The sequence below is a fragment of the Camelus ferus genome, chromosome 2, assembly GCF_009834535.1.
Source record: "Camelus ferus isolate YT-003-E chromosome 2, BCGSAC_Cfer_1.0, whole genome shotgun sequence".
Classification (NCBI taxonomy): domain Eukaryota; kingdom Metazoa; phylum Chordata; class Mammalia; order Artiodactyla; family Camelidae; genus Camelus; species Camelus ferus.
Window position 1 is genome coordinate 23094772 of NC_045697.1, and position 16447 is coordinate 23111218.

Genomic DNA, 16447 nt, shown 5'->3' on the forward strand with positions numbered 1-16447 from the left:
AGTATTTACGTGACATCATCCACAGTGATGTAGCTTAGATTTTCTTCTATCAGTTTTACAATTTTTTCCATATTGTATTCAAAATTTTCCCTGCATTCTTCTTAACTCCAACTTATTTCAAACACACATATTCAAAATGAAGAAGAAGAAGGAAGAGGAGAAGGTGGAGGAGCAGGAGGGGGAGAGAGAGGGGAAAGGGGAGGGGAGGGCAAGGGGGGAAGAGCAGGAGGGGGTGAAGGAGGAGAAAACAGAAAACTTACGTCTGACTGTCTATATAGGAAATGGAAAGGGTTAAAATAAGGGCATGTAGAAACCTGAGGTCTGGATTGTAAATTGGCATGAATTTAAAATCAGAGAATCTTTCTGGGAAAATGAAACTTTTTGAACAATGGTAGATATCATAGTTACCAGAAGAAGCTAAAATTATTTGAGTAGGAAAGTTATTTTAAATAAAGAATTAAACCGTTTCATACATACTGATTATAACTTGCTATATATGATTTTATTATTTTTATGTGATTTCCATTGTTACAGTATTGTGTTTAAGATTCTTCTCTCAGTATCCAACCAACCTCCCCCCATCCCCACCCCCATATGTGTCATTTTCCCCAGCCCTGACCTTTCTGGGAAAGACTGTGTTGTTTGCTAGAACTGGAACTGAATTGTGGAGATTCAGTAAGTTTGTGTATAATGTTTAGGAAAGCATCTGGCACATAGTAATCATTCAATAAATAGAAGTTTGACATTACTAGTTGCTTTGCACTTGTTTATTTAGAAACAGCATTTTCTCCTTTTAAGAACTTCTGCTGGAAAACACAGAAATACACAATGAAAAAAATCAATAGTTACCCCACCTCCCAATATAAACATTTGATAAACACTGTTAACATCTGGTATATTTCCTTCTTCTCTTACGTTTATTTATCTGGATGTATATTTGCATGCTTCTATGCTTCTAAAATTTAAATATATTGAGTATACATTTTTGTAATCTGTCATAGTTCATATAATATTATTATATTAGAATTTTTATGGTCATAACACTTTTTCTAATACTTTGATCAAATACTTATGATCTTATTGTTTACATAGTTTATGAATGTTTGTTTATAAACTACTTGTACTTATTTTCTGTCATATTCATCTTGAGACATGGTATATTTTTCCTTTATTAAATATCATAGAATTATGCTAAAAAGCATCATGGCCTTACTAAATGACCCTCTTTATTCCAAAATTCTTACACAATACACTATTTGTTAGTGAATGTTAGCCCTGTGGGCTCTAAATTCGGCCTGTTAGGGCTTGAAACTATCCATTTTTAGCTATTTCACTTTGAATTCTTAACATTCCCGTTTATATCTGGAAAATAGGAAAAGAACACCTCACAGAAATATTGTGAGGTTAAATGAAATACTTCATTCAAAGTATTGAACCACATAATTAATTGTTCAATGAAATTTGTCAATTTGTCTCATTAGCAAATAAATTAAAATTATAATGATACTTTGAAGTGCATTGTTCAGTAAATGAAGTCACTATTTTTAGAATAAAATATATTTAAAAGTTTTGTTTGTATTTATCTACTGGCAATCTTTCTATATATATCCTCTGCTAAACATCTCCCATGTGCTGTAACTGTTCTTTAAATTTTTTTGGTAATTCAGCCACGACCCTTTATTTGAAAAGTGTCATTTTCTCTTTCTGTTACTTCACTACTTCTCTGGCTGTAGCATGATATCAGTGAACATTCTCAATATTACTAAGAATATACTTAAAATGCAACTTGGGTTCCTACTTCACAAATTTAGCTGGTAGTCACTGTAAGTGGAAAGGTTTATAAAACAGTTTCATTCATTCTGTTTCCAAAATAATCTCTACAGTTAAACAGAGAAAAGCATTAAAATACAGATAGGTGCACAGACACACACACACACGCACATACATACACACACACATATACAGCATCAGAGCTACTGAAATTGTCATAGGGTAGATAAATGCAGACAAACATGAATAATGCAAAGTCACCATCTCTGGAGCAAAATGGGCATCAAAAGATGTGAAGTCAGTTACCCTTGAGGAACAATGAAGCTGTAGGTAGCCTGAAATATTTAAATTAAATCACTACTGATATGCAATATACTCCCTGAAAGAAATAATTGAGGAGGAATTAGCTTTTTTAGTCCTCTAAAATACCATTTATTATGTACTTGAATTAAACAAAAATATATTGATGGAGTTATATATCTGTACATACATAGGTATGCATTTAAACATGGATTTTTTTAGTTTGCTATTGCTGTTGTAACAAATTACCACAAATTTAGTGGCTGCAGAAAACTGTTTATTATTTCAGTTTTGTAGGTTAGAAGTACAGTAGTAACATTGATTTTGTCTACCAAGTCTCTTTAGCCTTGGAAAATATATTCACGTGCATAACATCAGGTGGTGAAAGTCACAGGAGCCAAAATCTTACCTACTACAGCTGAAGAATCTTCACTTTTATATACATATTCAAAACATATTTTATGAGGTGTAAATTGTATGACAGGAAACATGCTAAGAATTTTCCCCTAAATTATTTGATTTAATCCTCACAATGTGTCTATTAAATAAATATTATAGACATTTCATAAATGAGGATGCATCTATTCAAAATGATTAACTAGTCTATCCAGTAAAACAAAATGAGTTTAAGTCAGCCTGAATTTGAACCGAGAGCTGCCTGACACCAAAACTCAGACTTCTAATTACTCTGATTCTTATTAATGTGACAAGAAACATACACTCACATGAAGATTCTTATAAGTTAACTCAGGTCTAAATATGAATTAACGAATTAATTGTTGAATTAATTTTTGAATATGTCAATAGATTTAACAATAATGTCATATATAAGGGTGCCATGATTACAATTATACACACACACACACACACACAGGCTGTTGTTGCCTACAGGTTTTATTTTAGAAAAATAATATTATTTTCAAAGCAGCTATATAAATTCACCAATGAATTTTTGTAATTAAATCTAATTTTTAAAGATTTTAGAAAGCATTCAAGCATTCTTCTTGAACTTTCTTTCTAGTGAAGTGTAAGTATAAAATTCAAAGAATCTTTATGGTTTTCTACTTTTTAAAATTTATTTTCTCATTTTATCTACCTCTATTTCATACTTCTATTTTCATATAGGCACATTAGAATAGTAAATTTATTTTAGAAAATAGAACACCTATGGTACTTATGGAAACCGGTCTCCTAATTCACGGAACATATATAATTGAGAGCAATTGCTCTCAATTATATATGTTCCTTGTGTCTCCAGAGCAAGTCATTCTCTGATTGTCTAGTGTTGCCAATGCATTTTAGATAATACTCGTTCATGATCACGGCAGCTTGTGCATGAGCACAAGGAAAAGGAGAGTTTTAAATAACTTTTCCTCCCGTAAATGATCACGTTGTTTGTCTTCACTGGTTTTACTCACTTTCAGCCTTACAGGCGGCGGGGCAAATATATTCTCAAGCTTGTCAACCTTTGCCCCGCACGTCAAATATCTCACTCTCTTGTGCTGTCAGTTACACCTTTGTGTCCTTTCAAAATCTATAGCGGACACTCCAGCTTCACGTAGTATGAACGCAGTCAACGTCTGTCATTCTTGCTCACAAGACAATGATACTGCTCAAGGGAGGTGGTAACATTGCTGCTCCTTTGTTGTTACCTGCCTGGAAGGACACCACTCACAGGGGAGAGTTATGCTGGATTCCATTTGCTTGTCAGCTCTGTCACATCTTTTTCCTCTGGCTATATATTTTGTGATTATGGTTTCATCATTTTCTGTGATTATACTACTGAGAGTCCTTTCTACAGTGACAGTTTCTGTTGGACATTAATTTTAACCACGGATCTGAGTTTGGGAACATGTAATGACAATTTGGAGGAGAATACTGTATGTTTCATGATACACAATTTTCTTATAAATCAGAAGTCCACTGCATAGCTCAAAATGACCCCAAATTATATATTGTGTTTATCTGGGGAGGGGGTGACAAAACTATGCATGCAATTTTCAGTGAATTAGTATTAGAGACAGATTTTATGAATGTATTTCTCCAGTCAATTTTGGTATACACAACTAGCTTTTGGTCAGCTTGTCCTAGATGTACTAAGCAGTCAGCTCTATGAGAGGTCAGGATACTGAACTTGGCATCTCCATCCTATATGGTAATACGATATACTCCGATACTCTAATTTTTAGAAACTCTATCAAAATCTAAAGGGAAGAGGTCAGAACTTTTCCAGTTAAATCATTTTTAGATGATTAGAGGCTGACTCTGAATAAAACGGAAATTATTTTCGAATGTTTATGTCATGACACATAATTTGTAAATATGGTGCTAGTAGTGGCACTGCTGTTTTGTAGACATGTAATATGAAAAGATGTTTTTATCACCTACACAAATCCTAAAAGTACTATGTTCAAAAATAGTAACAAAAGAATGGCAGAAGGAAAAGTCCATTCCATGTGTCAATAAGCACCTATAATTCTTCCCCAGACACAGTACTTGTGTCTGTCTTTTTTATTTACTTATTTACTAACTTACTTGGCTTCTTTTCTTCATGATCCTCTTTCTCAAACTGTAGGCATATTAAGCAGTAGGGTTTCATAGAAAGATTACACCTTAACATTATTGCCTCAAAGCTGGATCCCTTTTTTATAATTGATACATTTTAGTGGAACTTACAGCTTAGAACTATTTCAGTATTCCTTCCTGCTATAGAGTACAAAGAGATCCTCATGGTTGGAAAACCTGAGACCTTAAAATCCTGCAGTCTATTTCCTTTCAGTCTTTTCTAGCAAAGTAAATAAATGCCATCTGAACTAATCTGTTCCATGTAATAATGTGTTATCAGTAGTAAAGAGCAAACAATGTACACTAACATGCTGGATTTCCAATCACCACCACAAAGATACAGACTCAACAGGTACTGGTTCCACCTGCCAAAGTAATGGAGGCGACAGGTCTACTTCATCATTCCCAGTAGCACCACCTAATTCCTGGCTGCCTGCCTCTCAACTACCTACCCATTGCCACTCAAATTTAAGTTATTTTTTTTCAGACAATGTCCTTTCAAATTACCAATTTCTATGTTAGTTAGTGTAGTCCTAGTTTCTGCAATGAAGAAAACATCAGTGGAAGATTATTTTTTTCTGATGTTCCTGGCCGGTAGTTGTTTTTCAGTTACAAAAAGATTGGAGGAAACAGGCTACTTCTATGTCACATCTTATCCACCACTGTCATCACAAGCAATCTGTCAAGAAAAAGAGCAAGGTGAAATCACACATCATTAAGTGCCTTAACCTAGAAATGTTTCATTTCACATCATCTTTCGTCTCATTGGCAATAACACTGCATCTGATCCACTGACACCCAAAGGCTGAGAAATATAGAATCAAACTGGGCAGCTCTTTCAAGATCATATTGTTGCACTATGGATGGGGTGGGCAAGATGTTAATAAATATGTAATTTTTTTTAGGAGATATGTGTGAGAGGGCAGACGTGGGTGTGAAAGGAGTGTTGTACTTTGTGTTGTTCTGGGAAGAACTGAGAGCATATTACATATACTCTGAAAAAAAAAACTTTGAGCGTATTACTTTTCCACATAAACACAAATATTTAAGGAAGGGAAATATTTATAGCTTCATAGAGTTGTTGTGAAAATTAAATGGGTTTATGCAATAATTTTACACATATGGGTTATGATTCTTTGCTTTTATTCCTTTTTTATTACTATCAGTAAAAGTCGAAGCTTTAGCATATATATGTATATAAAAAGAATGAGCTTAACAATATTCTGAAGATTATTATACAATAGTATAAGGTCAAACTGTATGAAATTGTCATTTTTATAGGTTAAAAAGTTCAGATATCAGCAAATCCTTTCAATCAGATCAAATATGAAAGGAAGGATATTTTGGTTCCAAGATCTTCACCCATTGGTGTTACTACTGTAAATGCGTAAATGAGTTAGTTCACAGAACGAAAGGACTTTGAAGATGGAATTAAAGTTGTTAATCATCTGACCTTAAAATGAGAAGATTATCCTGAATTATGTATGGCTCAATATAAGAATGCAGGCCCTTAAAACCTGAGGGGAAAAATGCAAGTGTCAGTGAGAGGGAAGTGGCAAAAGAGAAAGCAGAACACAAAGGCATGGGAAGAACTCAACTCACCTTCTCTAGGTTTGAAGACAAAGGAGCTAGGCACGAAAAAATACAGGTGGCCTCTAGAAGCTAAGAACAATGCCTGGCAGACAGACAGTAAGAAAACTGGGATCTCAGTCCTACATCCACAATGAATTAAATTCTGCCAGCAAACTACTTGAGCACAGAAGTAGATCCTAAAGTCTCCAGTAAAGAGCTCATCTCTGCTGGCCTGTTGATTGTAGCCCAATGAGATTCATGTCAAACTCTGACCTACAACTGTGAGATTATAGATTTGTGTTGCTTTAAATTGTGAAGTTTATAATTTTTTAGAGCGGTAATAGAAAATTAACACATCGACTTTTACAATAAATTCTTAGACTAACCACTTATTCTAGTCTTTCTTCTGTAATGGTCATTTAACTCTTCTCCCTTGCTCTGCCACCCAGTCAAAGTTATTTTCCGTAAGGCAGGCTGAGCAATCCCTTAAAATATGAATCAACTGTTGTCATTGTCTTGCTGTAGCCTCTCCAATGGCTTCTCATCATAGTTTTACTTAAATCTAAAATTCTCTTTGGCATCTATAAAGCCTCATAATTTTCCACCAACTAAGTTTTTTCCATAAGGTGACTCAAACCTTAGAGACTTCTTCCTGCTTCTCAAGCATGCCAAGCACATTTCCATCTCAAGAAATTTTTATGTGTTCTTCCCTTTACCTGCAGAGTTCTTTCTTCAATATTGGGATGCTGCTAATTCACACCTGCAAAAATTGAACCGACACCTGGTGTTTGTAAGACTCAGGGCTGGATAGTCTCTTCCTCGATTCTTCAACTGGCTTAGTCCCCATCTCTCTCTAAAACTCTAAAAAGCAATTACTTCTTCCAGAAAACATTACTTAAAACCTGCTCACTTTTCACCTAATACTTGGTTATATGCTTCTCATAGTTCCTCCTGACAGCATTTTGCTTATGCACATTGATCTCTATTTAATTTGTCTATATGTCTAGCCCGCCCTCAAGTCCTCATGGGAAGTCACTGTATCTTACTCACCTTTGAATCCACAGAATCTAGAGTGGTACCAGGGACATAAAGTAAGGTCAGTCAGTATTTGTCAAATGCTGATTCAAATCACAAAACTGAAAAACCATTAGTTAGCTCTGGCCATTGCAGCTGCTGAATTTGTTTTACTAAATATACGTAGAGATATAAAATTCCTCTAAAAAGCTTACTACCCTGTTGGCTTAAGGTGTAGTTCTAATATCCAAAGAGTTAGTAGAGTCTTCCTGGCCACTCTTTGTTGAACACATACTCTAGCAATTATTTGATCACTGATTCTAATATACAACTAAAAATGTTAAGGTGTGATTTCTAGACAATCAAGTGTTCTGTGAAATACATATATATTAGGTATTAAATAGGTATTAAACAGTTCCTTTAATGTTGCCACCATTACCTCAATAAGGGATTTCATTAATGGATTCTGCTACATTGTTATTTTATAAATTCAAAACAAGTCAGTCACTGTTTTTTTTAGTCACTCTTTTAATACCCATAACTTCTTACCACTCTTTGTCATCGCTATAGTTTCAGTGTCTATAAACATTAACTTAGATTTAGTTGAATTTTTTTAAGAAAATGCTTTTAGAAGGACAGATTTGATGGTATCTTTAAAAATTTAAAAGGCCACACTTTTTAAGCAACAAATTTCACTTCTTAGGATGTTGTCCACAGTAATACTTACCAGAGGTTATTTATCTGTTTTGTAAGATGCTAGTTTCTGTGTCTTTTACTATCGCTCTTTCGTCTAGCAACTATTCTGATTTGTTGGTTCCTGCTCTGCTTGTTAAAAGTTTTTACTACCGTATGTATACTAAGTTGTTTGCAAAAGAATACTCTTTGCAACATTGCTCATAATAGAAAAAAATATATATATCCTAAATACGAGCTGAAGGAAATTGAATAAACCACTGCATATGATTATTATGAACTACTGTGTAGATATTTTGAGCTATTTTAAACTTTACTGCTAACTTGGAATTTTCAGGCATACCAGGAGATAGGAAAAGAAGACAGAACTAAACACAGAGTATGATTTTAATTTGCATTAAAAGGCTAAATAACCATGCAGAAATATATCATTTTAGGTAAATTCAAAATCAAAGTAAAGAAAAGAACAAAATTCTTATTTCTCCACTCTGGAAAGGAGAATGCGGTGATTCTAATCAGGTAAAGAGTAAATTTGGTGCTTTATTTTATAGTTTAGGTGTTATTTTAATCTTGTCTAATAGCAGTATCGATAGCAATAGTAGCTAACATTTAGGGGTGGCTTACTTAGTGACAAGCTTTTCCAAATTCCAAATGTTAACTCATTTAATTTTCATAAAAATTCTATCAGACATCTACTATTATTTCCCTTTAGTATATAAAGAAACTGAGGCACAGAGAAGTTAAGTAACTCATCTGATGTCCACAATGCTAGTGTTTCAAAAGGATATGAACTCAAGAGGTATGGCCCTGAGTCTGCTTAATCATGACATTTCCTTCAGTACTTGTATGATTATTTTAACACTTGAATATATTTCAGAAATGTCAGGAAAACAGCATTAATCTTACCATCATCTAATATTGCAATTTAAAAAAACAATACCATAAAATAGGATTGTACTCATGTGATTATTGTTTGTCCTACTTTGTTTAAACACAACTTTGTGCCCATTCTTGACAATAATAGTGTTTAATTGGAATTCTTTTTAATTCAACCTCTGTTGCTCTTACCAACCAACCTGCTACTTATGCAAATACTTTTTAATGCAAGTATAAAATCGTTACTATCTGCTTTCATAGTACTTTTCCTTCAGAATTACAGCATTTTAGATATAGATTACCACAAGAATCACTGCTTTTCAAAACACCTACTTTAAATAGTACTTTCAGCATATTCCAAATTGGATTCTTTGATAACACGAAATCCATACAGATCTTTCTAAGATTTTGTAATTGTCTCCAAATTCCCTCACCTTGGCTTTGAATTCCTGCTTTCCTGGTAGACTCCCTGCTCCAGTCAGATTCACTTGACTGATCTTGTCTCCCGATCACTTGCTCACTGCTACCTGAGACTAATTCAACAAACAGATGGTGTCTGAGAGACCGCGCTAGACACCATTGTGCATGTGATTTTTACTTACTTGATATTCTTCTGTCTTCCTCTTTAAGAGCCAGCTCCCTTTCAAATTTCTCCTAGTATTTTTTTCTTTTTTTTAATCAGATGTTTCTAACTGTCACACTCCCTTGTTGCCTCTGGCCTTCAGGAGTATGGTTTTCACTTTGCATATTTGCACTTGTTTGCACTCTGTTTTGTGAGCATGTGGAGAAGGCTGAGGAGCCCACAGTCTCTACATACAACTAGTTCATATGTTGTTAAAAAGTAAGGACTTTTATCTTACACGTTTAAAACATGACTTTTCCAAATGGTTCCAGAGAGTAGTGGGAAATCAATAAATGATAGTTCACTGTCTTACAAAGTGAGATTGAAATGGGATAAATAAAAAGGAAGAAAAAGTATAATACACAATAGAGTAAAATAGGCAGAAACTCAAGAGGGAAAAATGGAATAGAAGTCAAAACAGAAAAGGAGATTAAATAAAGGGGGTAAATGACACAATCCTGAAAACAAACAATCTATACCCTTAGCTAAGTAAGAGTAAATACGAACTATGAAGAGATTCCTACTCTGCATGACTATGAGTCACACAAATTTTAAAGATTCTGCCTCTTATTTTACATAGGTAGCATAGTCAGTTAAACTTCATAAGTGGATACCAATTTCCAAGTTCTAAAAGAAGAGGTGGAATCCTACACATAAATTTCTTACTATTCTCAAAGAAATATTATACCATTTAAAATGTACTTGAATGTACTTCTGAGCTGAATAAACTTATGTGGTACCAAAGTCAAGCTAAGATATACTCAAAATTTAATTTAGAGGCTAATTTAATAACTCAGCATGTCACCCTTAGGCTTACAGATTTACTTCATTATCAAAACCCCATAGGATATTTTATAATCAAGTAAACAAATTTTAGGACTTATTAGAACACCTAGGAAGACCAGGAGAATCTCTCACATCTAGATCAGTTCATTTTTGCTACAGTGTTTATGTCAGCTTTGCCACTGCATGTTTTATTGATAAAGCAATGGATACAAAGCAAGTTGAAGACAGATTTATTATAAAAGATTCAAATTTACATTGAAATGCTGATAGTAACTGCATAACATACAAAAAAAAGTTTTTTGAAAAACTAAGAACAGAAAACAGTTAGTTGGCTAAAATAAGCAGTACACATTTAAACAAATTTTATTTTTCACACCCTCCTATTAACCAGGTATATATAGGAGGCATCAGCTTCTTACTCAAATTACTACCTGGATATGCGATTACCACCTGGATGTGCCTTAATAACATCAAAATTAACATTTTGAAAACAATGGTTATCTCTTTAATCTTAACTTTGACCTCTTCATGGATTTTCTATTTTAATTAATTAAATGATCATTCTTCCTGTCAGCCAAGCCATTAACCTGGAATTTATGAAAACCTTTAACATTATTTATTTATTATACTTGTTTTTCTTACTTTTCCTTAGAGCTTTTTAAATTCTGTTTTTATTTTTTAAAGATTTGGTCCATATTGAGAATTAATCAGAAATTTCAATGTGCAAAATGGACTCTCAAAAACGCTCTCAAAATAGTAGAGTGAATCTCCTCATTAGTACAGCCATCTCTGTTGGCAAACATTCATCAGAATTGCAGGCTTAATGTCCTCAGTTTTACAAGGATCTTCTAATGTGTCCCCAGTCCACTTTGGGGGATCTCATTCTTTTCTAATCAGTGCTCTCAGTTTAGCAGCAAACACCCTCAGAGGTGAGATACTAAATGTGTGTAGCAATTAACTCACTCATTGAATGTGATTCTGGGTTTGGCCCTCAGCATCTTAATTCTGAACCTATAGGAGATAATGATTTCTTTCAAGGAAGAAATAGTAAAATGGTGGAGCAGAGACATAAATTTGGGAAAGAATTGATAAGCCAAAGGGAATCTGGACTTGACAATTTGAAAATCATCTCCAGATGGCAAAAGATGCTAAAATTAAGAGACTTATTGTCACAATACCACGCTCAAGGGAAAAGGTCAAAAGCGTAACTATACAATCTAAATATTTAGTCACACAAAGGGCTCTTTTAAGAGATTAAGGATATACATCCTGGAACCTATCAATCAAACCTTGGGGATCTCGAAGTCATGGGAGTACTGTTCCTGAACCATCCTAATAGAAGGCCAGTGTAAAGATCCAATGGAGTAAAAACTGGTAAAATCCATGGAAGGTCCAAAAAGCATTTCAGAAAATTGTTTCAGCAGAAACACTGCCGGTTTGGACTCAAAAGGACAGGAAGAGTACAATTAAAATGTATCCAAAATTCTACAGACAAGAAGAAAGTTGATTACAATTCTTCAGCAGCAAAACTGTGTTGTCTTTCATGAAAGAGAAACAATGAATGAGAAGGTAGGAGCAAGATCCTAGAAGAAGGATCCGAGAACCGCTGAGAACTACTCTGAGGTCTCAGGACTTAATCAAGCAACCCCTAACTTTTGTCAGGTTAGATTTCAGAGCTTCAATAACTAGTGACCCTTTCTTACCTCCTCTTTGCCCCTTCTTTTGAATTGGAATTTAGAATGCCTTTCTCCGAGACCTGTTCCACCACTGTATGTCAGGTTTGTTGGGGGCAGTTACCTTGTCCCTTTAATTTCACAGATCACAGAAGGAGAGGTTTTGGTGCAGGAGCAGTACTTAATAGATTATAGCCTAAAGCCTCATCTGCACACCTGTACTTGATTTACATTATGTGATCATACATATTGAGCAGATGCTGAAAGGGTATGAAACTTTGGGAAACTTGGGGCGGGGTGAGTATTAGGAGGGATGTGAATCATTGGGGACCAGAAAAAGTGCTGTGAAAGACACACTCAAAGGTAATGTCCAATGACTAAGGCCCTTGTGTAATCTCTCCACTTGAGTACTGGTAGATATGCCAAATTGATAGGCAAATTCTCTCATAATTATGTTACATTAAGTAAAACTCTGACTTAGCCTTCTGACATAGACTTGCCCTCCTACTATCCCTTCTGCCTTGAAAAATCCAACTTCCATGATGTGGAGGAGGCCACATGGCAGGGAACTGTGGGCAGCTTCTATGAGCTCAGGGCTTCAGTTCTGCAGATACAAGGAACTGAGTTCTGCCAAAAACCATGTGAACTTAGAAGATGACTCTGAGCCTTAGAAAGACTGCAGCCCCAGCCAACACCTTGACTGTAGCCTTGTGAGTCCCTTAGCAAAAGGACCAGCAAAGCCATGCCTGGAGTCCTATTCCACAGAAATTGTGAGATCATAAATGTCTGTTTTAAAAAATTAATACAATAGCCACTCCAACTTAGGCAATACAACAAGAGTTTTGGATCAAGTAGATCGTCTCCAAAGTAAAATCTGTCTCTAAAACTCATGATTTGGATAATGTGGACAATATAGTGCCAAGTACCAAATAAATTAAGGGTCATCCTTCAAATGCATTGGCTTCCAGGGTGTCTATTTAGGCTGTATCAGAACAAAGATTTTCCATAATAACAAGATATAGATATGTTACTTGAGTTCCATATCAATTACAGATGAATACAAAATACATTTATAACTCTTGCATTTGAAACATGGCAACTGAAAGAATCAAGCTAATCACATCACAGCCTGAAGAAATTTTCATGAGAACAACTTATATGTGTATCATTCCTTGTGCTTAATGCAGGCATTTGCAAGAAAATGGAGTCTTTTAATGTCATTCCAGTGATTGCCAATGAGTATAAAATTAGGCTAGAAATGACCTAATTTAGAAAGCATGCTTGTAAATTATTGCATAGTTATTTTTTTAATATTTTACTTGATTTTCTTAGATATCACTGTTATTTTTTCTTTATAGTAAGCAATTGCTTCTACAAAATAACCCTGAAAACCAGGCATGATTCTACATATTTACAAATTAAAATCAACTTTCTGAGAAAAAGGTATGTAAGAAAGAAGGACAAATAGCTTTTCTTCATGAAGTTTCAAAAAAATTAATATTCTTCTTACAAATTCTCCAAAAACATTGTATAATTTTCTTATATAGAATAAACTTTATATAAATAAATGAATTAATATGATATATATAGGCATTTCAGTAAAAAATGATGTTAAGTAACCAAAGAGATCATGGTGCCATAAAATAACAACCAAAAAAGCTCACTTTTTTTTTAATTGAAGTATAGTCTATTTACCATGTTGTGTTAGTTTCTGGTGTACAGCATAGTGATTCAGTTACATATATATATATATATTCCTTTTCATTTTCTTTTGCACTATAGATTATTACAAGACACTGAATATAGTTCCCTGTGCTATAACAGTAGGACTTTTTTGTTTATCTATTTTATATACAGTAGTTAGTATCTGCAAATTCCGAACCCCCAATTTATCCCTTCCCACTCCCTTTACCTGCTGGTAACCATAAGTTTGTTTTCTATGTCTCTGAGTCTGTTTCTGTTTCATAAATAAGTTCATGTGCATCATTTTATTATTTTTTTTAAGATTCTACATATAATTGATATCATATGGCATTTTTCTTTCTCCTTCTGGCTTTCACTTACTATGATAATCTCCACGTCCATCCATGTTGCTGCAAATTGCATTGTTCCATTCTTTTTTTGGATGAGATAGACAGATGGATAGATAGACCACAACTTCTTTATCTAGTCATCTGTCGATGGACATTTAGGTTGTTTCCATGTCTTGGCTATTGTAAATAGTGCTGCTGTGAACATTAGGGTATGTGTATCTTTTTGAATTATAGTTTTCTCCAGATATATGCCCAAGTATGGATTGCTGGATCATAGGCTAAGTCTATTTTTAGTTTTTTAGGGAATCTCCGTACTGTTTTCTATAATGGCTGCACCAGCCTACATTCCCACCAGCAGTGTAGGAGGGTTCCCTTTTCTCCACAGCCTCTCCAGCATTTGTCATTTGTGGACTTTTGCATGATGGCCATTCTGACTGGTGTGAGGTGATACCTCATCATAGTTTCGATTTGCATTTCTCTGATAATTAGCGATATTGAGTATTTTTTCATGTCCTATTGGCAATCTGTATGTCTTCATTGGGGAAAAGCCTGTTTAGGTTTTCTGCCCATTTTTTAATTTTTTGTGTGTGTGATTGTTCTTGTTGTTGAGCCATATGAGCTGAAACCCCCACATTTTGAGGTAATGTCATACAACTTAAAAAAGTCTTGCACCAGTAGTATTCATTTATATTTAGACTTTTCATATAGTTCCTCAAAAAATTAAGATATGAAGTGATACTATTAAAATCTTGAGTGTCTTTGAACACTCCCTCCTGATTCTAATACTGAGCAGTGATAGCATGGATGTGTGATTGTAGAAGGACTCTGGATCTCATGCTGACTATATTTAAAGTGTCCCTGGAACTAAGAGTCAGGGACTTAACACCCCATGGACCTAAATCCAAGTTCCAAGATTCTAAATAGAATTCAAGCTAAATGCTGTCTTTCAGAGGAAATAGGAACTCCATATCCGTAAGACAGATGCCATAGGAGTTTTAGGACTGCATTGAGCGTTTTCTTCATGGATGAGAAAATTTAAAATCAAAATAGAGATAATTATGTAGACTTTACTTATAATAATATCAAGAAATTTCTGGGTTTCTTAATTAAGACATTCCAGACATAAAATAAGCATGTTAGGAAAGGAAATTAGTAAAAAATTTATGAAGAAATAGAAAATTTCAATAAAATGTATCTGAAAGTAGCTTGAGGATGATGATTAATATATTGAATTTTGGAGGGAAGCTCATCTATCAAGAGGATAGATAATTTACCATCCAAATCTTAATATCCTCCTCAATGGTCATCATACAGTGGAAATTCATTCAAAATATGCTGGATGGCTAAGTAATCTTCTTTTTTTTTTTTTCATTTTCTTTGTATTAGATTTTATTATATTTCTTTAGAATATGATCAGGGGTGATTTTGTCCCCTAGAGGACATTTGGTAATATCTGAAGACAGTTTGGAATGTTACAACTGGGCAAGAGCTGCTGTCATTTAGTGAAGACAAGGGACGCTGCTAAACATTCTACAATGCATAGAACTGCCCTCTACCCCAAAATGTATGTGGTCCAAAATGTAGTAGTGCCATGGTTGGGAAACCCTGCTTAAAGAAAGCAAAGTGTGACATTGTTTAATTGCTTGCAAGACATAAGCAGGATCAGTGAACAACATTTATTAGATGATGATAAATGAGCATTTGGTTCATGAGGAATTCTTTCCTTGAATTAGACAGACAATTTCTTATCAGCATTGCTTGATTTCCTCAACTGTTCCTGAATCTGTTCTGCTGTTGCTAAAACACTTCAAAAAAAAAAAAAAAAAAAAGATTAAATGTAAGGATGATAAAAAGGTAGTCAAAATGGAGAGTACATTGGCAAATCCTCTAATTCTAGAATGACAAAACAGTTCTGATTGCCCTGATGAGAGATTAATTGAAAATGATTTGGGTAGAAAACTAGGATAATTTATTGATATGAATATGGTAATATGAATAATTTGGTATTCACAGCAATAATTTGAGTGCTGTGGCTTTTATGCTGAAAGTTTCCCATTAGAATGTGAATCTACAATTTTAAATGACTTATAATGTAGTAGGAACTCATGACTACATGACATAGATAAACTATTCTAAGGAGTCTTCTTAGGGATCCCAAATAAAATTAGACTCAGCAGGATCAAAGCTAGAGATTTGATTAGAAATATAAATAGCCCAACGCAAACTCCTTTGATTTTGAATAGTTGCATAGAATCACACATCTCTGGAGCACTTCTATTCTGTTATATAGCTGCAACATGTAAAAGAAACCCCAACGTGGGCGTGCTTCAGTCATCCAAGGGCCGGATTCAAAATACAGATTTAAACAGCCGTTTCCTGTCTTTGTCACCTCCCCTTTTAAAGGAGGAAACATTAAGATGATACTTGGTATTTTATTGCAAATACACATTGGCATAACTTAAATGTGAAGATGAGATTATCTTGAAGTCAGAGATCTGTCACTTATTCCTGTATCCCCAGTTCTTAGCACAGGGCCTGGCATG